This window comes from Triturus cristatus, chromosome 5_2 (assembly GCF_964204655.1).
Source record: "Triturus cristatus chromosome 5_2, aTriCri1.1, whole genome shotgun sequence".
In the NCBI taxonomy this organism is placed as follows: domain Eukaryota; kingdom Metazoa; phylum Chordata; class Amphibia; order Caudata; family Salamandridae; genus Triturus; species Triturus cristatus.
In genome coordinates this window covers 1,009,797,895-1,009,823,613 of record NC_140588.1, presented here as the reverse complement: position 1 = coordinate 1,009,823,613, position 25,719 = coordinate 1,009,797,895, and the positions used below count along the sequence as shown (strand labels likewise).

At 46.2% G+C, this 25,719-nt stretch overlaps 1 long non-coding RNA gene across 4 annotated transcripts in view; it reads left to right on the top strand.

Moving 5' to 3' along the window:
* LOC146829583 (uncharacterized) overlaps positions 1-24,014 on the top strand; it is a 493,129-nt gene extending 469,115 nt beyond the window's left edge. For 3 of the 4 annotated variants that reach the window (XR_014962016.1, XR_014962013.1, XR_014962014.1), the window contains one exon: positions 23,153-23,966. This is a non-coding gene — a long non-coding RNA (uncharacterized LOC146829583). Of the gene's footprint in view, positions 1-23,152 lie in introns of all 4 variants that reach the window. The other variant, XR_014962015.1, reaches the window with a different exon arrangement.
* Positions 24,015-25,719: the final 1,705 nt, after the last annotated feature.

The following is a 25,719-nucleotide window of genomic DNA, read 5'->3' as shown; positions in this document are numbered from 1 at the left end:
CTCCTAACTTTAGGACTCCTAAATGCCTTCTGTGACTTTAGGACTCCTAACTTTACTACTCCTAAACTGAGAAAAATCCTAACTTTAAGACTTTCGGTATTCACAGAAGGCATTTAAAAGGAGGACTCCTAACTTCTGTGAATACCAAAATGAGTAAGTGCCTTCAGTGAATACCAAAATGGTAGTACGTTTAGGATTTTGTCTTAAGTTAGTTCTGTGAATCGGGCCCTATGTCTTCCCATGCTGTTGTGTAGTTTCCACTAATTAGTGGGAACTGTGCGTTTTTGGACGACATACTTGGGGATGGTGCCAGACTGATTCTGTGCACCCCGCAGGATATGTTGTCCCCTGTACCAGCTAGCTCACAGTGTCGCCATAAGCTTTTCTAACCTAGACAGAGCGAACATTTCTAGCAACCACTGAACATGACAACTCTGCTCCCTCAGGAACTGTGGTGACATATCTATAACCTTTCGCTCAAGCTCTTGTGCTCAGGTAAATGTACAAAGAATACACAGAGGGACATTTTCAATCTTTATTGAACCAACACTTTTCTTGTATATGTGCTGCAGTGATCAATAGAGAGAAGCGGATAAGAAGGATCATGACAGAACAATACAAAGCATTCCACCATCATGTAAAACAACGTATATATGCAAGCGTATGAAATATAACAACCTGGCTTAATCTTGCTGTGTAGAGCTTGGTCTGTATGTCTAGGGTGTATGTGTATGTTCTGCAAATAATCCCCTTACTGGATGTATGAATGATTGATTTATAAAGCGCAACAATACCTTGAGCTGTCTAGGCGCTAACCTTCAGTCACTTGCAACCCTCCCCCCCCCCCCTCCATGGGGAATGTGTATTTTTAGTCTCTTCCTGGAAATTAGTCTCTTTCTTAAGAGAGGTGGGCAGTGAGTTCCAAAATTTGGCTGTGGTCGTGATGACACTCTTGCCTCCCACTTGGTCTGTTTTTTAGGTCTCGCCTAGCGTTGCTGCGTACATGCGCAGCTCGCTCGGCGAGATAGATTGATTACAAGGACTTTCAGAAGACAGCTTTAAGCCCCGCCCCTCGTTTCCATTGGCTGACGTCACCGTTTATGCTAAACGGTGGCCTGCCATTGGAAATGAGGGTTTTTGGTTGCCTCCCTTTCGCCTTATGGTCCGGCCCATCCGGACTGGATCGCCTGCTTCACGGTTGTCATGAAGCAGTTTGTTATCTCAAGGAGGCGTGGTGTATAAACAAGCCCTGTGATCCAGTCCAGATGGGCCGTCTCAAAAGGAGACAGGGCGCCGCGTGTTTATTTTTACATCGCGCTTTCATTTTAAAGTGAAAGCTCGATGCAAAAATAAACAGCGCTGCCTTCCCGCAATGGCCAGCGCTTGTTTTTCCCTGCAGACAGGCCTTCCGGGGCTCTGACCTGCATTTCCTTTGAGACTTCCTCTGAGGAGTTTTATAAGAGCAGGGCTGCAGAGGGTTTACGGCCACTACGGATTAATACCTCTTCAGTTTTATTTTTCTAGCAACTCTCCGGCTACTGCTATAAGGGGAAAAAGCTTTAATTGTTCGTAAGGCGCTTATTTGTGACCTTTTCTCAGCTCCCTGGTCCCCCCTAACTTGGCCTCTCTGAAACCTCCTGGTGTGTGTAACAGCTTTTCGTGGTAAGAGGTCCGCAGAAGGTGACATGCAGCTCCCCCCTCCACCCCTTCACCCTCTGACGTCACACGCCGCAATGGCAACTCGGGCTGCTCCAAAATAAACAGAACCATGTATAATTGTTGACGTCGTCCTAAAGGTTTCACAGTCTAATTGTATTTTTTTATGGCCGTTGTGCACGCGAAATATTTAAGTGTTGCAGAAGTGCGAGTGTTGCGTGTGCATAACTCACGTTTATCATCGCTCAGCTGTGGACCTGAGGCATTGAATTACATTTTGAAAAGGTTTTCCGTCAAGGAGCTCTGACTAATTATAGCGTAAAACAGATAAGTGAAGAAAGCGCACCATTCTGCGCAGAAGTGAGATACGTGTGTAGCTAGCAGCAGATGATGAAGCGCCACTGCTGGTGAGCACAGCGGCAGTGGTGAACACAAACATAAGCACTCCAAGTAAAGCATGCATGATACATACATATTCACATACATATTCAGTGTGCATCGACCTCCCCGCCTCTGGTCCTCAACACAACAGACTGCTCAAACTCACAGCAAAAACTTTCACCCTCAGACTATGCATTCAAACGGGACATTAGCGTAAGCACACTAGTGGCTCTAGGTCAATACACAGCCAATTACACAACTCTAAGGCATGGACTTCTAAAGACACACATCTGATAGAGACTACTAGCCGCAGATTCCTTCACGTAGAATTATCCCCAGGCGTGAGACTGGATCCGGAAAACTTTTTTGCCCCGCATCCCTGCGAGCCGCGGGGACGGCATGACGCGGCTCTGCCCAGGCGTCCGCGCACGTGATGTCAGCGAGGTCACATAAGTCCCATCCCGGCGCGCCTACGTCAGTTTTTTCCTTTTCCGCGTGCAACGCGGATCCGGTTTGTGCGCGGGGACGGCATGACGCGGCTCTGCCCAGGCGTTCGCGCACGTGATGTCAGCGAGGTCACATAAGTCCCATCCCGGCGCGCCTACGTCAGTTTTTTTCCTTTTCCGCGTGCAACGCGGATCCGGTTTGTGCTCGGGCCTGTTTAGGCCTTTCCCTTACGCTATTGCTGCGTGTGTGGGAACAGTGTGAGAATGCCTTTGGGCTTTAAAACTTGCTCGTCGTGTGGCTGCCTCATGTCGGCGACGGATCCACACCCCATCTGTATGTGGTGTTTGGGGGAGCACCACGACTCCACTGATTGTAAGGCGTGCCAGCAGATAAAGCCAAAGTCCCGGCGTGAGCGCCGGATGAAACTTCTGTCGGCTCGGGTGACCAGGTCGGCGGCGTCGTCTCGGACCCCCGGCTTCCCTCGCCGGCTTCGATCTTCTCCCAGGTCGCAAGTGCGCCACTCACCTCTTGGTAAGTGTTGCAGTTTGTCCCTGAGGGTAGGGGCGTGGGCTCTCCGCAGGTGGTGCCGCCCCGCGTGTCGTCCCCTTATCCGCCGTTTCCCCGCGTGGGGGTGACCAAAGCCCAGATGGAGACATATGCGATGGCTTTGCAGGCCCCGCTGGCTTCTCCTCCTTCCCCTCCTGGGATGTCGGCGGATCCCTTGCAGTGTGCGGGGCCCTCCGCGACAGCTCCGGCGCCGACTGGTTCGGATCCAGGCTCGGAGGATGTGGTGCGGCCCTTCGGGGGTCCCTCCTTCGGACCACGGCGCCTCTGCTTTGCCGCAAACTCCCTTGGGAGTCCCTGAGGTGTCGCGGGAGGTCGCCGGGGCTTGGGCCGCACCCCTCTCGGTCCTCGGGACAGGCGGCGGCCTTGTCCGAGGCGACGCTACCACGGCGCCGGCGGCTGCTGGCCCCGGCGGCGCTGCAGGGGTCGGCGGAGGGGCCTTCTCACCCGAGCCCCTCTCGGTCCTCTGAACAGGCGGTGACCTTGTCCGAGGCCGGGGTGACGCCACTACGGCGCTAGCAGCTACTGGCCCTGGCGGCACCACGGGTTGGCAGACCGCCCATCTCGCCCTATCACTAGTCACGGCTGGCGGGGGTCTCCTCGTCCCTCCCCGGGCCCTTCTTGTCCCTCCGCACAGGCGGCTGCCTCGTCAGAGGGTGGGTCGGCGCCGCCCCGGCTTCGGTCCAGCTCCGGTCTCCTGTGCCGTGTGCTGTGTCGGAAGTCGCCGGTCGACGACGGTGTCCTGCCTCAGGTTGCGGACACTTCGGCGCCGGGCCAACGTCGGGTCGTTGACTCCTCCTCTTCCCCAGAGGTTCGGCGGTTGCTGGTGTCATCCTCGCCGGAGACGGGCCGCCGTGTCGTGGCTTTTTCCCCCGACGTCATCTAAAGGCGGCTCCTCGCCGTCTCCACAACCGCGGTCTTCGCCGGAGGAACCGCAAGTTCCCCACTCTTCGGTCCCTCTTCCTTCCTTTCGGTCTTGGCCATTCCTTCCTCCGGTTGGCTTGGGGGATGGCCGCCTTAGCTTGCAGCCGTCAACTAACAAGGAGCTGCTTTCCCCTCCGCGGGGCCCTACAGAGGCGGGTGTGGGAATTTTGCGCATGTGTGATCCAGCTACCCATTTTCCCGCAGATCATCTTCTGGAGGTTCTCCATTAGGGCTCTAGTGGTAGGGAACTGTTGCTTCCCTTCAAGGGTTCACTCGACTCTTCTCTCTTGGGGCCGTCCCGCCACGGGGGACCCGGTGCCCCAGCACCTTCTGCACCACCACCATCCGGCGCCTCGTGATCCGGTGTGCCTTTCTCTTGACCCTTCGACCAGAGGTCCCCTTTTACAGTCTGCCTTTACTGCTTTACCGCTGCTGTTGTCTCCCCCTTCCCGGGAGGACCGCTGGCTGGACTCTCGGGGGTGCAATATGTTTGCCTCAACCAGTGCGGCTCTGCGGGCCCTTAACACATTGTGTGTTTTGGCTAGGGCCACTTCTTGCTTGTGGGACTTGGCGGAGTCCCTTATGTCTGCCGCTTCTCAGGAGGGTGCTTGTGTGGATTTGAGACATCACGTCTTGGATGGTCAGGAGCTGGAGGCATTTATCCTTCGCTCCGCTCTAGACATCTCGGAGGTGTTGGGTCGTGCCATGACTTCTTCGGTTACCCTTCGTCACCATGCCTGGCTTCGGGACAATGTGTTCCTGGAGAATGTTCGTGAACGGCTGGTGGACCTTCCCTTCAATGGTGCTCTTTTGTTCCATGCCCCTGCGGACTCAGCCATCCAGAGGTTCTTGGCGGGGCTCCATCCTCCTCCTCCTTCTCCTCCTCGGTGACCTGCGTGTTGCTCTGGTTCTTGGAGCTGTTCTTCCGTTGGGGCGGGTCGCCCCGGTTGTCTGGCTGAGGTTGTGGTTCTGTTGGCTGCTGGACAGCCCTTTTTGACTCTGTGTTTTTCCTTTGGGTTTTTCACACCATGCTGGGCCTGAGATTGGGCCTTCTGCCTTCCCCTCTGGCTGCTTTATAGGCCTCCTGCGGGGTTTTTTGCCGCAGGTCTTTTTTGTTGTCCTCTGCTGCGGAAGTTTCTTCCTAAGAGGCTCCCATGTCTTGGGATCTAACATGCCCCATGTGGCGCTGGGTTGGCCGTTATATAGCCCAGGTGTGTGCTGGGGAGTCGTGGACGCTTGCGGGCTTCTGCTCTTCGTGGCGTTATGGTATGTTGCGAATGCAACCTTCTACTTTGCCTTTTTGCTTGAGTGTTCGTTCTGGGGTGTCCCTGGCGGAGCTTGCCAGTGCCGCCCTCTTGTTCTTTCTGCACTGTTGAGCCTTTTTGGAGCTTTAGTGGGACTGTCATCCTGCCTTCTCTGCTGCTTCCAGTGGGCCTTGCCTCTTTTCCCGGTGGGGGAAATGGTCCCTGACTTCTGGACCCTCTTGCGGGCGCAGTTTGGCCCTGCGGGGTGTTGGACGATTCTTCCTGGGTGACCTTGAGTTCCCCTTTTCGACTTCGCCTGCTCCTTGCCACCGGCGTCATCCTATCTGGGATTGCTTTTGCTCTGCCTCTTCTTCTTGGAGTCTCTAGGCTGCTCTTCTCCTTCGGCGCCATCCTGTCTGGGATTGCCTCTGCTCTTCCTCTTCTCCTTGGAGTCTCTAGGTTGCTCTTCTCCTTCGGTGCTCCTTTCCTTGCCTTGGCCTTGCGCGGAGGTTTGTTGCTTCACGTGGGTGTGGGGTGTTTGGCCTCTTTGCGCCTTGCCTTGTTTCCTCTGCTGAGTGGGGACTGGCTATCTTCTTCACTTCGTTTCCCCTTGCCTGGGGGGCGGGGCTCCTTGTCCGGTTTGGAATCGGCCCCCGGGCGGTCCTCTGTCCTGCCCCGGTGGGTGAGGTACTCTCTCAGACTCTCCTTCCCCTTGGGTATGGCTAGGGTATCTATTCTACGTGAAGGAATCTGCGGCTAGTAGTCTCTATCAGATGTACGAGTTACTTACCTTCGTTAACGATGTATCTGGTAGATTCTAGCCACAGATTCCTTCACGGCCCGCCCTTCCTTCCGGTTCTGCGAGGGCTTGTGTTTTGGTCTTTTGCACTCGCTTCCCTGTGGGTGGCTGTGTCTTCTGTGAGTACATTCTTTCCCTCTTTCTGTCAGGCTGTCACCTGTTCACCTTTTCCTCACCGTTGTCACATGGGAGGATCGGGTTGTTGGTACTTCTGGCTCTTTGCGACCCTTGAGGTTGGGGTCTTTTGACTGTGCCTCTGCCCTTGTTCCTGATGAGGGTTGTCACACTCTGTGATGGGGATGTCTTGGAGTTTTGTCGTTCCCCGTGTGTCCCCGACTGTTTCTACTTCCTTGTCTTTGGTTGGTGTTGTAGTCCTGTTGCATGTTGTCGTCACATTTTTACATATGTCCCTTGTCTCGGGGGGGGGGGGGGGGGGGGGGGGGGCTGTCTCTGTACTGTCAGGGCTGCTGCCCTGTTCTTTATTCTTTCCCTGCCTTTGGGTACTGCAGTGCCGGGTGCTGCTCTTTATGGTGTTGTTCCTCACCATTCTCTTTTGCTGCTCTTTCGCACACAGAACAGTTCTCCGAAGAAAACTGACGTAGGCGCGCCGGGGTGGGACTTATGTGACCTCGCTGATGTCAAGTGCGCGGACGACGCCTGGGCGGAGCCGCCTAATTCCGTCTCCCCGGGCGCAGGGATGCTGGGCAAAAAAGTGTTCCGGATCCAGGCTTATGCCTGGGGATGGATAATTCTTCGTGAAGGAATCTGCGGCTAGAATCGTCTCTACCAGATACATCGTTACCAAAGGTAAGCAACTCGTTTGTCAGGTAGACATTCACAACACACACAACATACAACAGCTTCTCCACCGGCAGAATCCATTCTCGTTTTCCACCTAGCTGTGTTGTCCCTATCTAAGGACAGTGCTTTAAATGGGCCGGTACTGTACCTGCACCTATTTATTTTGAGAGGGAGAGTACCCGCACTTCTCAGCAGAGGTGCGGTACTTTTAATTGGCTACTCTGGTAAAATATACCTGCGCTTCTATTTTCCAATTTCAATCACCAAGGGACTATTGCCCTGTGACAGACCGGCATTTCTTTTTAATTTCCACTTTCCCCCTTATAAATGTAATTTCTATGTCTTCTGACCAAAATGGTTCGGTGAGGCAGGAAAGCAAAGTTAGTATGTATCGAAGCAGGAGACAGCGTGGAGTAGCTTCAAGGAAGAGATAGCGGAGGAGCCTTGTAGCACTCTTAACGTGACAGCAAAGAGAGGTGCCTGCTGCGTGTTACTGTGAAAAAAGGGGCACCTCCAGAGCAGGCTTAAGCTACGTACACTAGGTATGGGCAAAGAAAGTAGGGGGGGCTGCAGCATCTCAAAAATAAGGTTCCGGGTTCAGAAAATTCTGGAACTAACAAGCATTTGCAATGCAATTGGTCTCTCATTTACGCGACTTTATGTTTTGGTTTTTAAACATAAATAAAAGGCATTGTCATTTACAACGCCAATAGCTCAAACTCTCACAAGGGCGAGACCTGTTGCATTGCAAATGCTTGTTTAATCCTGCGAACAATCAGATTTCCGAGATCTGCTGACCTTAATGACGTGGCCCGTTTGGTTGGGTGATTTAAAGGGATTTTAATTGAATCCACTTTGTTACTGGTAACCAGTGAAGTTGGGAGAGAGCTTTGGTTACTAACTCTGTTTTGGGAATTCCTAGGAGAACCCTGGCTGCCGTGTTTTGTACGGTCTGCAGATTTTGGATGCTGCGTTTTGTTGAGCTGGTAAGTAGTGCATTGCAGTAATGAAGTCTTGAGGACATCTGGATGGATATCACTGTTTTCCTTAGTTCTATCGGAATTGAGGGTAGTACCTTCCTCAAGATTTTTAGGATCAAAAAGCAGCTTGATTCAGTGGAGATAATCTGAGCTTCAAAGGACAACTTAGTGTCCATAATAACTCCCTGATGTTTTGCTTTAGGAACAGACACGGGTAGGGAACCGAGCTGGGCTGGTCACCAGTTACTAGTCCAGAAATGAGGATCTCTGTTTTGGAGGAGTTTAGTTTCAGACAATTGTCTGACATCCAGTTCCTGATGTGACTCATGCAATCATGAAAATTGTTTGCTGTGGAGCTGGATGATCCACTAATAGAGGCGATTATTTGTGTATCGTCTGCATACGATACTAGGGAAAAAACCGTAACTTTTTTTATTAGTCTGGCCAGCGGAGTGATGTAAATGTTAAAAAGAGTGGGACTCCCCGAGGTACCCCACACAGCTGGGAAAAAGAGGGGCGTAGTCAACTAAACCGACCCATTGTGATCCCTCCGACGGGAAGGAGCCTAGCAGGAAGAAGCGTTTTATCTCTGATCCTGATGAGGGCCATAGGATCCATCAGCAGCCTATGATTGACAAATGCTGCTGATAGATCTAGCAGGATCAGGGCGGCGCTCCCCATGCTATCCAGCGTGTGTCTGAGCTCCTCTGTGGCAGTGATTAGGGCCATTTCTGTTCTGTAATGTGCATGAAAACCGATCTGAGAGGGATCCAAAATGTTGTTTTCCTGATGAAAGCAGACAGTTCTGAATTAATGGCCTTTTCCACCACTTTAGAAGGGAAGTGGATTCTAGAAATAGACCTGTAGTTGAATGGATTTTTGATGTCTAGTAAAGGTTTTTTTTTAATGAAGGGAGTATGGACGCTTTTTCCTTTCTAAAGAAAAAACTCCCTCAAATGAACATGGCGTTGAAAATCTCTGTCAAGGGAGGTGCAAAAGTCTCAGGCGATAGGTATAGAATTTTGGGCGGACAGGAATCTGACGGTGAACCCAATTTATTAGCTCTGATTATTTGAGATGTTCTGTCAGCCATTAAGGCCGTGAAGGATGACAAGGTGGATTATATTGCCTCCATATAAAATTTAATTTATTGAGTTTGATAAGGGTCTGAGCCTGGCCGACAGAATGTTGAAGGAAGGTATCGTAAACAGCTTTAACCTTATTTTGAAAGGTGTCCGCTAAGGTGTTACAAAATTCCTGGCTGGCGACACAGGGCTGACAATTTAGTCTAGCTTTTTACCGTGGTAAACAGGGGTGTGGGGCAACTATTGGCCGTTCTAATTTGCTCTGTGAAATAGGCGGCGTTTTCCCTGACAATAAGGCTTTTGTACCAACCCTATTACCTGGTGAGTAAGACTGTGGGACTCCGTCTTGGTCACGGGCTGGACACCTCACACAGGTGTCAGTCAGATGCTGGGCAAAAGCATCAACCTGTAAAGACCTCTCTATGTCAGCAGAAGTGTCTGCTCTGATGCACCCGGAAACAGACGTTTATTTATAGAAAAAGGCATTCTTGCCTTGGACAGAGATTGTGATTAGGCTGCTACTGAAATAACATCCATGACAACATATCAGGCACTTACTTGTTAGTGAAGATGCTGATGCTCTGAGATAACCATAAAAGTAAGGGTTGCGTTCTTCAGATGCAACGCTGCCTTCTGTCCTTGGAATGCTTAATTCTGTCTTGAAATAACTTTGTGCAACAGGACCAATGTACTTGTATCAATCGAGGTTGAAACAGACTGAGCCATTAGTATTTATAGCCAGAGATCAAGTGCTTGTTCTTTCAAAATAGGGACAGTTTTGCATATTCATGGACCTGGAAGGCTGTGTCAATGTGTCATTGTCATTGTCCTGGGTTTGCTCTCAGCGAAAGCACTACTGCTCGGGTTGGAGGCAGTGTCAACTTTCGAGCTGTCCACTTGTATTTGCATTACGCTCCGTCAGCTTTGAGGCAGGATGTAGCTAATTTTTTAATCAGTTTGTGCTGCCAAGTCCTCAAAGTTTTTAGTTTATATTGCTGTAGCTGTGGCAGTGCTTAATTTGTATTAAAAAAAAGTGCCAGGGCCCTTGTCAGGAGTCCATTGGCTTGGCAGTTCGGGCTGGACTGTTCCCATGAGGTACAGGGTCAAGACTGATTTGCATATAGCCAGTTCTGAACTTGGGTGGCGAAGTGAGCTAAAGAACGATGATGGATTCAACCCAGATCTGTGACTGGGGTGAGTGTCTCCAAAGTAGACAAACTGCTGCTCCACCATGGCAAATTGTCAGAAGTATCATGAGAGACACAAACAGTGATTGGTAAAATAACACAAGACACCAGCATTTACTAACTTGTTAAGGAAAATGGTGCTGATTTGAACAAAGAGAGTACTATAGCAATAAACGTAGTCGCTATCTTCTGACTCAGTAACAGCCTTGTTTTGACATGGATGTTTGTGGCCCATAATATGTCTCTTTCCTGGATTTGCTGAAAGCCAATGCAAAATGGCCGGGGTGGGATCAAAAGTGTCTAACTCCAGCCCATCTGCTTGGATTCGCATTAAAGCAGACATGCTGTCACTTTTGAGGGACGTACGAAGCTCATTATTTATTCGGTTCATGCTGCTAAGCCCTCGTTCACATATTGCTGTTGTTGGACTGATGGAAAGCATGATTTCTAAAATTGGAAGGACATGTTTAACTTCTTCTGGGCGTTTTTTAATAGCTGAGTAAAGAGGGATACAGGCTTATGCGACGTCATCCGATGAAAGACGTACAGTTTAAAATCTAGCCACTCTCCAGGGACAGACTGAATTTCTTCATCGTAGGTACCTTTTTGTAGTACGTAACAAGCTCCTCAAATACTTGATCCCCAAAACATCTAATCTTTTCAAGAGAGTCTGGCCACAAAGAAAAATCAAAAATGTTAAAGAATGCGGCTTGCCAGAGATGTGCTTCAGAAGCCAGTCATTTATAAAAGAAACAGCACTCTCTTTTAACTCACTTGCATCTTCCTTGATGACACTAGTTTCATTGCCTGCCTGTGTTAGTAACGGGACCCCTGCAAAATTATTATCTTTAAAAAGCAATTGAAATAGTGTTCGTGCTTTTCCTGCCTTTGTTTTCAGCTGTATTAGCTTCTGTTGAAGCACCTCAATCCTTCTTGCAACTTCAGAAATAAGACTGTCTTCTTGTTGAAATGCCTTAGACACTTGCTGAAGCAGCTCTGTGAAGTCTATCATGAAGTGCAAGAAATAACTAAACTTCTCTAGTATCGGCTATCTCTTTTAGCTCCCTTCTCTGCTTAGGTGAATAATAATATAGTTTGAAACATCCTTTGAGCACCTCTTCAAATTTGGATATGTTTGAACTTTTTTTTTTAACATCACACACAGCAAGCTCTAGATTGTGAGCTACACAGTGCACAACTCCAATGTGATCGCAATTGTCCCATCCTTGAAGTGTGGAGACTTCGTCCAGTAGCTGCTTCACAGCACCAGATTTACTACCAAGGTTCACAGCAGCTCCATCTGTAATCAGGCCAATGCATTTCTGGCTCAGATTATCCAGAGATATGCCCATGCTTTCCAGGCCAACTATTATAGCATTTTTCACTCCGGATGAAGTGGAGTTTTTCATGCTGACAATGTCACACTGATGGGTAACAAGGGTGCCTTCACAAACAAATCGTACATAAATCAGTTCCTGTTCCTGAATTCCTTTGTCAGTTGACCCATCTGACAGAACACTGAGGAACCTAGCATTTTCTATCTGGGATCGAATTGTCATTTTTAGGGTCTCTGAAATTGCTATTGCAAAGTTGCGGCATGCATGATCATTGGTATAATTTTCCAAATTCCGGTTAGGATTGTTCTTTTTCTGCAGTGTGCAGAGTTTTGGAAACTTAATAAAAAGCCTCACCTTCTTTTGCAAGATAATGGGCTGTAGTAAATAAAATGATTAAGTGCCCGATATTTTTTTCATGCATTTTTGTGATCGATTTGGCTATGCAGGTCTCCTGTGGGTTTTGAATTGCTGCTTCATGTAATATGCATTTTTCACGTGATTAGCTCTTGTGCCATTCCAAAGTCTCCCTTTTTCATTTTTCTGTCACACCAACATATAGGGAAGACCTAGTATCTGCGAGATGAGGAAATTTCCTGCAAACTCCACAATACAAAACTTGAGAGTTTTTAAAACTGGTCTCGACTAGGACAGCTCCGTTACTTTCCTTTTCTTCAATCACTGCCCACTTGAAATCTTCAAGCCATTTGTTCGATCATACTCCCTTTGCTTTTGGTGGATTTCTTCTAATGACTTCCTTTTCCCAACTGCTGAACTCTCTCCAGCATTATTCAGTGGAGTTTTAGCTCCAGTGTTTTTTTCCAACTATAACCTGATGTCTGCTATTACAGCTGCACTCTCTGCCTGTTGTCTGCCTTCTCCTCACTAAAGAGTGCTGCCAGCACTGCTTCTGTCCGCTCTGAGCTAGAATCTTCCAATAGAAAAACAAATAACTGTAACTAATTTAAAATAACACTGTGTACAAACTACTAACTTTAAAGGCTTAACAATTTTGCTTTCCATAAGATCATTATTATTTGGGGACATGGCTTACACGTCACAGGTTATGAGATTCGGTGTCCATTCAAAGTAAGAATCTTGACTTCATGCTAATGCTCCCAAATATTTATTACTACTATAACCTTCTTACTGACTTTTGGAAGGCTGTGTCTGCCTCGCTGGGATTCTAAAAAATGGTACACAGCTTGCATCATATATTATTCAAATATGTCATCACTCCCAAACATGTATAGGATTACTATTTGACAATCATGTGATTCTCAGTTCTTTCATTATCACATCAGAGCATTCTGGGGGTAGTAGTCTTGTTTTTTTTAAATTGAGCCAGCTGGACACTCGCACCTGAAAGCCCTGACTTGTAACAAGAAGACCAGGACTGTAAGAGCTTTGTCCGCATGACCTGGAGTCACATGCTAGCCCTAAGCCTCGGTCTGCCACAGACAGCTGCTGACCACAGCAGGGTTGTCAATAACTCTGCTGTGCCCGTCCGCCTTGTCAGTAGAATTGTGAACTTTGCTCAGGTTGCTACTGTCCTTAATTGAATTGCTTTAGTAAGTCATCTTTGTCGTCACCGCGAGGCACAGCAGTGCCCCTGTATAAAACGCCCCCGTTCAAGGTTCCAGCCAATCTGAGAATCGAAGACTGAGAAGTGAGGGATCAGCCAAGGATCCACACGACACTGGCACTCCAGGTGGACTGTGACCTCTCTGCACAACCTTCACCCTTGACTTTCAAGAATGCCTTGGGCGCTACTTCCCTCCGCTGTGGTTGTTAACCGAGCATGCAACATCGACATTGAGGACAAAGTGCAATTAAGATGGACCAACAGCGATGCGGGCAATTAAAATGAGGTTTTTAGCATCTCTTTCTCCAGCCAAATCTCACAGGCAGAAAAGCAAACTGACAGTCTGCAATTTAATGCAAATAAAACTGAAATCCTCTGTACTGAGGGTGGGAGAGTGCCCTATTCCCTTCCGGCCGACTTCTGGCCCATTCCTGCTGACCCCCCATTGTTACCATCCAAGTCCGTTCGCAATCTGGGAGTTTTATTCAACGAGAAACTGACCTTGGAAACACACGTTAATAAAATCGTGGGGAACTGTTTTTCTCTCATTAGGGTCCTGACAAAGATTCTTCCTCAGCTTCCTGCTCAAACACGCCCCTTGGTAGTTAGGAGCGTGATTTTGAGCAGGTTGCATTACTGTTATTCTCTATTGTTAGAATCTCCCAAGTTTCCAACTGGGAGACTGCAGAGAATTCAGAATATGGCAGCCAAGCTGGCTTTGACACGCCCCGTCAATCTTCCTCTTCTCAGGCCCTTGCGGAGCTGCACTGGCTTCCCATAGTGCAGAGGATACATTTTAAATCCCTCTGCGTTGTGTTTAAGGCACTGCATGGATTAGGTCCCATACCATTCCAGAGCTGCTTCGGTGAAAGTACCCCTGACTAGAAGAGCTAAGCTGGGGGGACAAGCTTTCAGTGTTGCTGCTGCAACACTTTGGAATAAGCTACCCCTGGAGTTGCGACAGATGAAAGATCTCCTGCCTTTTCGTAAACAAATAAAAACCTGTCTCTTTCCCAGAGTTTAACATCTATCTGCTCATGTCATAATTGTCTATTACTGTCTTTCCCTCTTTAGCGCCAGGATGCCCAATGGGTTGCAGTGCGCTTTATAAATATCTTTTTACATTCCATTTTACATTACATTACAGTCTCTGGTTGTCACAGAGTCCACTTAACTTAAGGATGTTAGGAACAGCAGATCGTGCCAGTTTTCCAAGTCTTCGGATGGGCCGAGCTAACCTCAACATTTAATGAGGGTTTTAATGTTTCATAAGAGGCTCAGCTCATGCCTCACTCCCACCTTGCACTATTCACAGTCTGTTTAGGCATGCTTACTCAAGACAAGTGTCTTTAAAGGTGCTACTTGAAAGAATCAAAAACAAACTGCCCTTTTAAATACTGCGTGGCAGCACCACCCTTGTTGAGTGCATTCATGACCAGGCTCCAGCAGGAGAACTGAGACACACTGAAGAGCCCTCTCATCTATCTAACCCACCGACAGAGGATACAACACGCTTCTATACGGCTGTGGATAGAACCAGTGATTCAGAGTGACCGACCCCAGGCGAAGTCACCAGAACTAAGTGGCATATGTTAAAGCTGCATTTCCCCATAACAAGGCACAGAATGGGTTAAACCCTGTGATAGTGATCTGGCCCTAGGTTCCGACCACTGCACCTCCTACCAGGACGTCCTCCCAACATGCTAAACACCCTTACTATCAGCACAGAGCAGCCTCGAATGCCACAGGCCACAAACTGCTCAGGTGCACAAGGATGTGTCCTTCGCCCAAAAGGTTCAATGCATCTCCAACTATTTCTCCTTGACACCGGCACAATCTTCATGGCAACGGGCAATCACAAAAGTGACTCTGTGAAGGTTTGCTGGGCTGCAGCCCACCGAAACTGCTGTCACTGCCGCCCAGCATGCCAGTGCAAAATGGCTGCCACCGAAAGCCTTGATCTGCTCACGCGTAGTGGGGCTTGCTGCCTGACCACACACTGGCCTCTTTTCCCTTCATAATTGCCAACTAACATCGGAAAGCCTTTTTTCTCTTGTCTCGGAGATATTTTTTTAATATAATCAACTTTAAAATGCCATCGGTTAGCGAAATAAAATGGGAGTGTTCTGGTAATAAAGTCGGCTTTTTACTAACCTTAACATAGTTACGTTTACGACTCTCAGATTTGACTACAAATAAATAAGAATGAAAAAAAAAAACAGAACAAGATTTTGTGCATAATGCAGCAAATATTTCACACTTTTCACTATGGTTAGAAAGGAATTCTTTAACATTCCCAAACACATTATGGAAGCTGATTTCTGAACAGTTTGACTTAGAGTTTCTGTTTTTTGCTACTTAAGAGACGTAATGCAGACATTTTTGTACACCAACACACGGTATTATTTAAGCCTCCATCTCAGTACGATAGAACATACAAGAACCATGATGCCTTTTATGTCCAGACTCAAACTACACAAAAACAGAAATGTCAATGTTTAAACTGTGCACTGCTAATGAAAATCCAAATGCCATTCTGCTCAGATCAAACGAGTCATCCCTTCAAGAAAAAATCAAAAAATGCCGTGATCGCTTGGCTTTGGGCAGTGCGTTTATTTCAAAAACGAGCATTGAGAACACTAGAGTGCAAAAGTTACCTTTAGTCTGCATTCTTGTTTGCGAAACAAGTGAGTTTTGCCTAATACCTTAGAATCAGTTAACGCCAGTCCAGCACTGTAGAACGAGTACGTACATTTGCCTAGTTCACATTGACTCACATTTGCGAGCGGTCGAGTACATTTTTCGGGCCCTGAATTTGTACAACGTACGCGTAGGCCTTACAGTGCCAGGAAATACAATAGTGTTCTTGCGAAGTAGACTCGTGCAAGCAAGGTCGGTGTTTCTGGGAAACTAACCCAATGTCACGAATGCAAATGTGTGTCAAAAGTCGATGTAACTAGTGAAAAGATCTGTGTTCATGTAAAATGGTCATGTTGCCTTCTAGACCTAATTGGGACACATGCCAATGCCTTTTATGTCTTTATGACCTTTCTTACTGAGGTTGTTTCACAGTGCTTGTGCGGTGAGCGTGCATGGGTTCGGATCCACTTGAGTGTGCGAGTAGTTTTCTATTCTCTTGTTGGTTGGTTTCTACCAAAGTTGTCATGCTAACATGTACACTTTGTTCCCGTGCTTTTTCACTGTCTTGTGACTTTAATTACTTGTGGTGCTCCACGTGGGTATTAAATTGTAAAGCATGTTATTGCTCACCTACATTATTATGTCCGGTCCTTTTCTTTGGTTGTAGACCAGGTTTGTTCTAGTTTAAGGCTTTTAGTGGTCTCAGTTCGCAGACCCTCCTCTGGGGAATGAGTGCTATGGTATTTGGTTCTTCCATAAGAAATCTGCGGCTAGATGTCTGTCAGATGAACAAGTTACTTAGCTTCGGTAACGCATGATCTGTTACAGGATCTGGCCACAGATTCCTTATGCCCCTCCCATCCTCCACTCTCTGCAAACCGAGTCTTCTTTGGTTTTTATAATTTAGTTATGAGGCTTCACTTACTGAGTCCTGTTTCCTCAATGTTTTTGTTATGATATTCACATGAATTATAATTCAGTGCTTTTTTGACACAAATGTGTCTTTAATTTTAGTGCATGGTCTTGAAAGGCTCCACATTTTGAGTGTAAAAAATATACACGGAAGAAACTGTCATAAGCAAGGATACGGACTCCGTTAACGTCACATTGCATTATGACGTAGATATGTAATCCTCTTCTGACGCGCGAATGTGCTGTGAAAAAAAGTTTTCTGATCCAGTTTTACACCTGGGGGGGGGGGGGGGGGGGGATTCTAAAGTAAGGAATCTGCGGCTAAATCCTTTCTCTACTAGATTATGCGTTACTGAAGGTAAGTAACTTTTTTGTTAGGACATTGACAGTGAAAGATTCATCCGGTTAGCTATGTTCCCTGTTCTTGGGCGCCGAATGTCTAATGATTAAACTGATGTCAGCACGCATGCGCAGGGTAGTTTTATGTGACTCATGTTGTTATGTCTGGGACAGGTCAGTGCCTCCCACCTCTCGGAGCACAAGATATAGAGCAAGAATTTCTGAATTCTGTGTGGCTCTGGGATTCACAAGGTGAGGAATCCACTGTTAAGAGTATCCACCAGAAACAGTGTCACCAAAACTAATTGGGTAATCTAGAGTTTGGAGGACAGAGTACTCTGTCGCACATGCGTTGGAGTACCCTGTTTATGGTTGGGGGAGTGTCCGCTTTCTGTCTCCTGACTGCTATTGCTCCTTCACTTCAAAATGCTTAGAGTATGGATTGTGGGCCACAGCTATATCTATTGGGATAAAGAGGCTGCAAAAAACAGAGGTATTGACAGAGACATGGGTTTGCCATATGTGCAGTTTACTTGGTTCTCCCAGAGAGGGTTGAAGTTTCATCATTTGCTGGCTTTGGTTAAATCCATTGTGGATTCCCTAACTCCTCACCATATGATTGTGCACTGTGGTGGCAATGACCTATTCGCACTGAGTGAGGTAGGGCCGAAAATCCTAATGAAAGAAACCTTTGCAGAACTGATGTCGCTTTTCCCTCATACTGTTATATATGCCGAAGACAGAAATGGAAGTGGTCAAATCAATTCTGTCCACAGATTTACAAAGCCAGGAAACATGTTAATAAAACTGTTTCTGCATTCCTCAGAGACCATCGCATGGGCTGTATCTAAAACTACAATATGCGTTTTGACATGCATGGAATTTATGGAAATGATGGGGTGAACAGGGTGTTTCTATGTAACCTGAAACTCTGTATTTGGTCTTATGTGTAGCAGCCATATACGCACATCCAACACAACGGCTCTTGTCAGAGCCACTGTAGTACCCAAAATATTGTGAAGTGTTTTTCTAAAGGGTTTTTTGTTCCTTTAAGTTTTTGAGGATTTTCGCAACGATGTCATGATCCCTGCGGACACGTTGCGAAAACTGGGAAAAAAAGCATACCTTCACTTTCCACCAACACATACAAAAATATGTTAAAAAATCCATTCTGAACATTGCACTACACATATTACTATAAACACACTTCTTTCAAAGCATGGTTAACCCATATTTGTGTACTAAGTTTCTTTTAAAACCAACTTTCAGACCTATTTTCTGTTTTCGCTGTTATTTGGGACTTAGCGATTATGTAGTTAACTGCGACGTTCGCATCTTTTCCATAAATTGAAAACACATACATGCACACACATTACAGTATTTTACACACTAGAGGTTTATTACTGTACACTTCAAACTCATGTTTTCTAGTGTATTTTTAGAACATCTCTAAAACCTATTTTCCATTTTTGCAGTTACTCTGAATATTGAAATGACATCAGTCATCGCGATCCCCGCAGTTACGTTGCGAAAGCGGAAAGCAAAAGCAGGATTTTAATAGCTACCATCACATTAAAAAATGATAACCATATATTTAATTCTAACCATCGCAGTAGATAACTCACTATATAAATAACTATGAAAACATTTATCAGAATCTCTATAAGAAGGCACATTAATGATTCACCAGTGTTCGCGACAACATCGTTAATAGTGACGTCCCTGCGACGGTACACTGGAGGGTTGTGCTAGCGCTCATGGTGTTGTCGTGAATATCACGCACGATTTAAAAAAATTGATTTCGGACACATAACTTGTGTCACTAACACCTCCATTTATCAACCATGGGGTCAGAGTATCTCCACCCTGACCCCCCTTATGTGGGCTTTCACACACATTTTCGTCCCCGGGAACCGTTCCTGATAGATAAAATCTTTCTATTCAGGTTGCAACCAGCCAATCAGAGCATTCACCTTGGTGCGTGCATTTGCAATTTATCGTGAAATCTCGGCGAAATATCAGTGGCCAGAGTTATCAATATCATTTCTGGCTTGCATTTCTCAAAAACTACTGAACGGATCAACACCAAATAAGCAAAAGGCGCGCAAATGGTGGATGGGTTGACTAGAGGTACCCTGTATGCAATATTATTTGGCGGCACAGCTCCAGCATGTGGTGCATTGGATGGATGAAAAGGATAGTTTGGAGCACAGATTGTTGCATGGCACGTGCGGTGGACATTCATTGCAAGAGTTCCTGATGATGGGGACTGGTGCCTCAGACTGGTTGCCATATGATGTGTAATGCTTGGGATAGAATGGTACGGATGGTGATAAAACGGACCCCTTTCACAGCAGAAATGAACATATGGGCACTACACCCGTTTCGTAACATTAAGACGTCCATGCCCCTGCAGAAAGGGCAAGGAGGTGGCTGCGCAACGCTGGGAGATGTTTACCCAAACAACAGATTTGTAACACTAACTGATGCTTCCAAGACTTTCCAGCTGTGTTCTGGACAGTTTTTTGCAATACCCAAAGATTGCAGCCACCACACGAGAGATCTGGCCATCGTTCCCGGACGTGCTATCTACATCACATATGCTAGAAACCATCCTAATGATTGCAGGGGGCAAAAGGTTGATCTTGCATATATATAGGGCCCTGAGGAAGGATGCCCCCTGGAAAGCACTTGCTATGCAGGAGCAGTGGGAGTCACAGGTAGAACAGCCCCTTACTGAAAGAGATTAGGAAAAGATCCACAAAGGGGTAAAGAGCATATCCACGAACACAAGGTTTAAGCTCCTTCAATACAATGTGGTACATCTAGTATACCTTGCTCCCAGTCAGCTGCAGTCCATTTACCAGGAGCGCTCGTCGGAGTGTAGTAGGTGCAGGGGGCAACCGGCGGACTTCCTACACATGTTATGAAGCTGCCCAGACGTTGACGAGTACTGGCAGAAGCTAAGCAGGCGGTTCATGGTGTTGGGGCTGCTGCTGGCCAAACACAGGATTGTAATAGGATGGATGCCCATGATACGTCCAAAGTTGGAGGATTGGATAAAGGACATGGCTGAGTGGATAAATGCAGAGGGATGTCATATGAAAGCAACCCGAAGGGATGGAAGAGCGAGCGAAGATCTGAGGGCATGTGCAGCAATGCTAGAGGAGCTACTGACACTGCCAGATGAGCTACCACCGTGGACCAAGGGAGACAGTCGAGGCTTTGAGACGCAAAAGCATGGTCACACCTCATCAGGGGTCCCGGGAGGCTGGGGGCACAATGCGCTCTCACGCGACCATTGCTAGAAAGTACTTTACCATTGAAAGTTGTTGCAGGTCCATGAATCAAGTGCTCATCTTATAGTCTATAGAAATGCTCCTGTTGGTTTGCTGTTTTGGCACTTTCATTACCAGAAATGTTACAACATGTTATACAAGTTTTTATTCACCAATATTTTCCGCGCCCGTGATGGCTTACCCTATATATGGTTATTGTCTGAAGCACAGAGGGCGACCAACTAATTTCTCCACACCCGAGTTTATATGTCCAAGCGTTATGGGACTGATACAAATGGCAGGGCATGACAGCTGTATGGGCAACTGTGAGTGACTCCATGGAGGACCGTGTGGGTGGTCTTGACATGCACTTGGAGAAGGTGGAAAAATATTACTTGCACTACTTCCTCAATTCGAAAAATGACAGAGGCATCAGGCCTGTCCTAGATTTCTACCTGCTGAATATTTTCCGAGGAATGACATTTTCAGAATTCTCACTCTGGCTCAGATTCTATGTGCTCTGCACCCAGGAAATGGCATCCTTGGACTTAAGAATGTGTATGTTTATATGCACATCGTACAGTACCAAACGCTTTACCTGTTCTAAAGGTAAAGAATCTGGTTACATAGCATATCCACCAGAAAAGCCACTACTAAATGTAAATAGTTCATGGCTTTCAATTTGCCAGAGAGAAAAGCTTGTTTTGGAGCCCCATCTCCCTCAGTTTCTTCATCCCTTCCTTAAATGTTTTTTTTTATCTGTTAACCATCTTGGAATAGTTTAGATTTATCTTGACCTTGGAGGGTTCATATTGCACCTCGGCTAAAATGGTTATAGCCCTCAACATGTTAAGATTAGGGGCTATGTTGGCATCACCGGGGGTCGGGAAGTGGGCCATGAAGCGGAGGGCAGTGATAAAGATGGGAACCAGGAATCAAGCTGCCCCATTTGGGAAATCTAAAATACATATATCAACTTGGGGTGCCTAATTTTATGCACCTTGATTCTCTCCTCATGGAAAGGTGGAGGACCTTGCTAGCTCAAACAAGATATCTTGGACTGTGTTCAATTAAGAAATGCAGGTCTCTGTTTGGATGACCCTGTCAACTGTATTGCAGAAATCCTTAAGGAGCAAGGTTACATCTGCACCCATTTCTTCAGTTATGCCCTCCAGGGAGACTCGAGTGCCTATTATCGTCTGGAGGATGATTTCTCAGTGAAGACGAAAGATGCCCCTTTCCCCCCATAGCTAAGTAGAGGAGGAGAAGGCTAAATTATAACATTTCTACAACTTGCACAGGTTCAATATCATACCAACTTTTGTTATTAAATTTGTTGGTAATAGAGGAAGGGGTCACTCCCCTTAAGAGCAGCCCTTTAATGCCTTGACTTGTGACATACCAAAGGACGATATTATGGGAAGGTTCCAGGAACCTGGGCACGTAGAAAGACACCCTGCTGCAACTGCACACTCCTCCCAAATAGTACATGCAGGTCCAGTCCTGGCAATCTCTAGCAGCACTGTACCTCACTGAGTTACCCTAGCAGACCAACAGTTTCCTTCATGTGCTAGGACCTCTGCAGGTCGCCTCTGCGGAAGAATCTACCCATCACTGCTGAATCCTTAACAACCAGGCCTGCAAGGAGAGGTCACTGCCAGTTGCCAGCCCACCAAGATCAGCCCTTCAGGCCCCAACTGAGGGCATGGAGGTCAAGGACGGATAAGACCCACAGCAGTTTGTCACGGAACAGTAGAGTAGTCAAGATGATGCACTGCTAGGGGGACCCTTGAGCCCATAGTTGGGCTGGAAGAGGGCTGATGCACTTGCCCGAGGCACCCCCCCCCCCCCCCCCTTGCTATCTTCCGGAGGCAAACAGTCTCAGAATTATCCCTGGCTTGGAGGAGCGTGGGTAATCTTCACAGCACTGGTGAGTTTGAAGATGAATGATAGGCAGGATACCACAGAACAAGTGACAGGCTGTGCTCCATAAATATAAACTTACAGTTCAAGTGATGGGAGCAAGAACTCAAATAGAAAGCGTTTGTCATGAAAGGGTAGAGGATATGGCCTAACGGATAGAGCTGACTGCCTCGAAGCTGGGGAACCGGGTTCAAGTCTTGACAGGGACACTCGACATCCTGTGATTCTGGGCAAATCACTTAATCTCCATGATTAACAAAAAATGTATGTGTCCGTCTGTAGTGCAACCGGTGCTCATGTAAAGCACTCTGATACCTTCGGGTCTAGTTTGCGCTATATAAAACAAAATAAACCTACCTACCGCACCACATTTAATGCTGGATTTGACACTCCTAGCTGGTGTCATTTTTTCCACTGGCTACCACAGAAACTCCTTCCACTCCATCAATGTGCTATTTCCCAAGCAATCTTGTTACCTGAAACACCCATCCATATTTAGTACAGAATTGATTTCCCTGTCTTGCTCGTTTCCCACAGTCATCACTGCCCCTTCCTCATCTGAAATCTTAGGGATTTGCCTCTGTCCAAATGCCATGTTGTGTTCTGCTATGTATCCTTTTTCCTTGCTAAGACAAGAACGGTTCTGCATGTGTTTCCAGAAGCTTGTGAAAATAGAGTTGCAATATGCTAAATGAATTTGAAAGATGAGAATAAAGTACTAAAGACAGCTGCACCTCAGCAGCTCTTGACTTCATATACGTAGCCCTGTGGGCCAGTGTCTAATGTTTCTTTAGCTTGGTGAGTGCAAGCAGTTATTAAAATAAGCGGTGTACAAATTAAAGTCATCAAAATGTGCAATAGCCTTAAAGATAACTATGTTTGAAAATTTTAAAGCAGCCGAATGGGCGAGTAAATTCTTTCAAGAGCTATTGTGTTAAAATGGCTAAACAACATGTTAGCCGTCATCCATTCCCTTAAAACGTAACATTTGAAATTGTATAAAAGATACTGCTAAGCATCCCCGTTTAAGGAACAACCCTGTAATGGATGTCTGTATGTTTTTCTCGTTGCAGCTTGATTCGGTGACAGCGCTAGTATGAATAAGATTCAATAGCAGCAGAAGAGTGGATTGGTTTCCTGTTTCATGTTCATCTTTTTACCATAAGTTATCCTTTTGTTGAAAGATTGAAAGTGCAGTTTATAGATAAAAGAAGAGAAAATGGTTAAGCATTTTGGATCTGTTTTCTAATGTGTTACATTGTAAGGTCTTCAACTTGAAGGAGGGTTTGGATGTGGGGAGGTTCTGTTGAGTATTTTTCTTTTCAAAAATGTGCACTGCTTTGCACAATTGTCCAGTGAAAATGAAGAAGAGAGTGTCATATTTGAAGAAGCATGCCTACCTTCTAGGTTTGGGTCAATACTGCTAGGCTGCAAGTTAGACTTTCATGCGACACGCTGCCTGTAATCACAATAATGGGTAGCCATGAACAGCAGCAAGTCAATGTCTGACCAGAAATAAGTGATGGGTTGATGTTCCTGAAGCTTCAGACATTTATTTTGGAGCTCTATTGTGATGTGTTCATATTTCGTTTCCTAAGGCCACTCAGCATTTGGTTTTTGCTGTTGTGAATTAACAATAAAGATTGTATTATCCCCTTTACTTCATCTACTGAACCTGGCTGTAAACTTGGCTTTCATGAAAAATGCTATCCACAGTTAAAACACTGTCAAGCATTAAACAGCAGCTGTGTGGAGAAAGAATGATAAATATAACATCTATGGATAAACTGCAACACCTGTTTGTCAACCATAAACTGCAAGCATGTTAATTGTAAATAGTTTAAAATGTTGAGTTAGAATCTGTATGAAGGAGTTGGTAAGTGTTGTTGGTGTATTTGTTTGTTTTTTACATTAAAAAAAATTGTATAAAAATCTAAAAACAAACTACTCGTTCTAGACAACTTTGTATCTTTTTATATAGAGCAGCACCACTTCTACACAAATTACAGTTGTTCACTTAGCATATGGCACCTGGCTGCTTTAACAACAATCATGGAAAGTTCTGATCACTATTCTAGATCACCTCATTTTATATCAATGTTATATGATAGCAAAACCTTGCTTGAGGGAAAGAAAATAAGGGATCACCTCACTGCACCAATGCCTAGGTTTTATGCATGTGGTGGAACTGGCTTTGAGTGCCTTTATACCTTGCTATTGTCAGAGATGTAAGAGAGTTAGATCCACTGAGGTTGCAGAAAAGGCAATTCTTTAAACTTGTGCAATCTCCGGACGAAGATTGTGGTGCAGTAATATAGGCAGAATTCTTCAGCAACGAGGATCTGTGTAAATATATGCCATGTTTATAGTATAGAATTAGTCGAACAGCTTGTGACAGCTGAACCTGATAGAATGGTTGTTGAGGGTTAACCTGTATCTGTTCTGTCAGGGGGAACACAAAGACTATTGAGTCTAAAAGGTGGTGTGTTGGCCAGCTTTTGACTTTTACATACACCAAAGTAATGCATGTGGGCAGATAGTTCCTTGTATAACGGAATGGAACCCAGACCAACGCTCAGTAGTATGGAGGGGCACACTACATGTAGCCTCCTTTAACAGACGTGATTACCACCTGCTCACTGGGCTGTAGAGCACTGACTTGGTGGCAGCAAGGGATTACAGTGGCAGGACAGACTTGTTTACCTGTCACTTGCCAGAATGGGTTGCCTACAATCCTCTCCCCTGGTTTTAAATTGGCCCACCAGACCCTGCAACTGTGTCCTGTGCTCTATCTATATGACTTAAGTAGAATGCAACTTAAGTCTTGGAATGCTTAAACAAAGCTCAGCCGGGTGGTGCAGGAGCAGCATGCACCCCACCATTTTGTTAAATAGATATTGTCAGACATTTGCCTGATAAGAAGCTTGACAACTGAATCCTCAGGTCAGAGCATGCTGATAAAAGCATCTGTAAATATAAAGGAACAAAATATTGCTTCTTTAAACTTTTAATCTTATAAAAACCGTCTCAGTCAGGTTTATTTCATTACAATTAACGGCTGCAAAATATTCGGAAGGTGATTAAAGAACACTCAAAGTCCACCTGGTGCTGTTTCTGGCTAAGCGGCTAGTAGCAATCACATGGATAACCCAGCGGGGACTGTGTGCGGACAGTTGAGTTGCCGATATGGCTGATTGGGAAGTGGCTGAGGAGGTATGTCTGAAGCGCTGTAGACGCAATGTCAAAGTTGATAAGGACTTGGGGGGGGGGGGGGGTCAGGGCTCCTGCTAAATGTATGAGCCCCCAAGGGCTCACACTCATCCGACAGGGACGGGTCAGGAGAAAGTGAGGGTGATTGACCTGTCTTCTATCAAGCTGGTTGATTCATGTTGCAAATTTCTGGGGCCGTCTTCTAGTCCTATGTTGTGTACATGCTAATGTGTGATAGGGGCATAATCTTACTGTCGTACTGATTTGCATCCCACTTGTGACAAGGTTTACGATGACTCTACATATTTGTTCCCTTTGTGTTTATATTGCTGTAAAGCAAAAAAGACATGTTATTAAATCTTTCTTAATTTTTTCTTTTTGCCATTTTTTTCTTTATTGTTCGTTTCTTTCCTTTCTCTTGTTTTTTCTT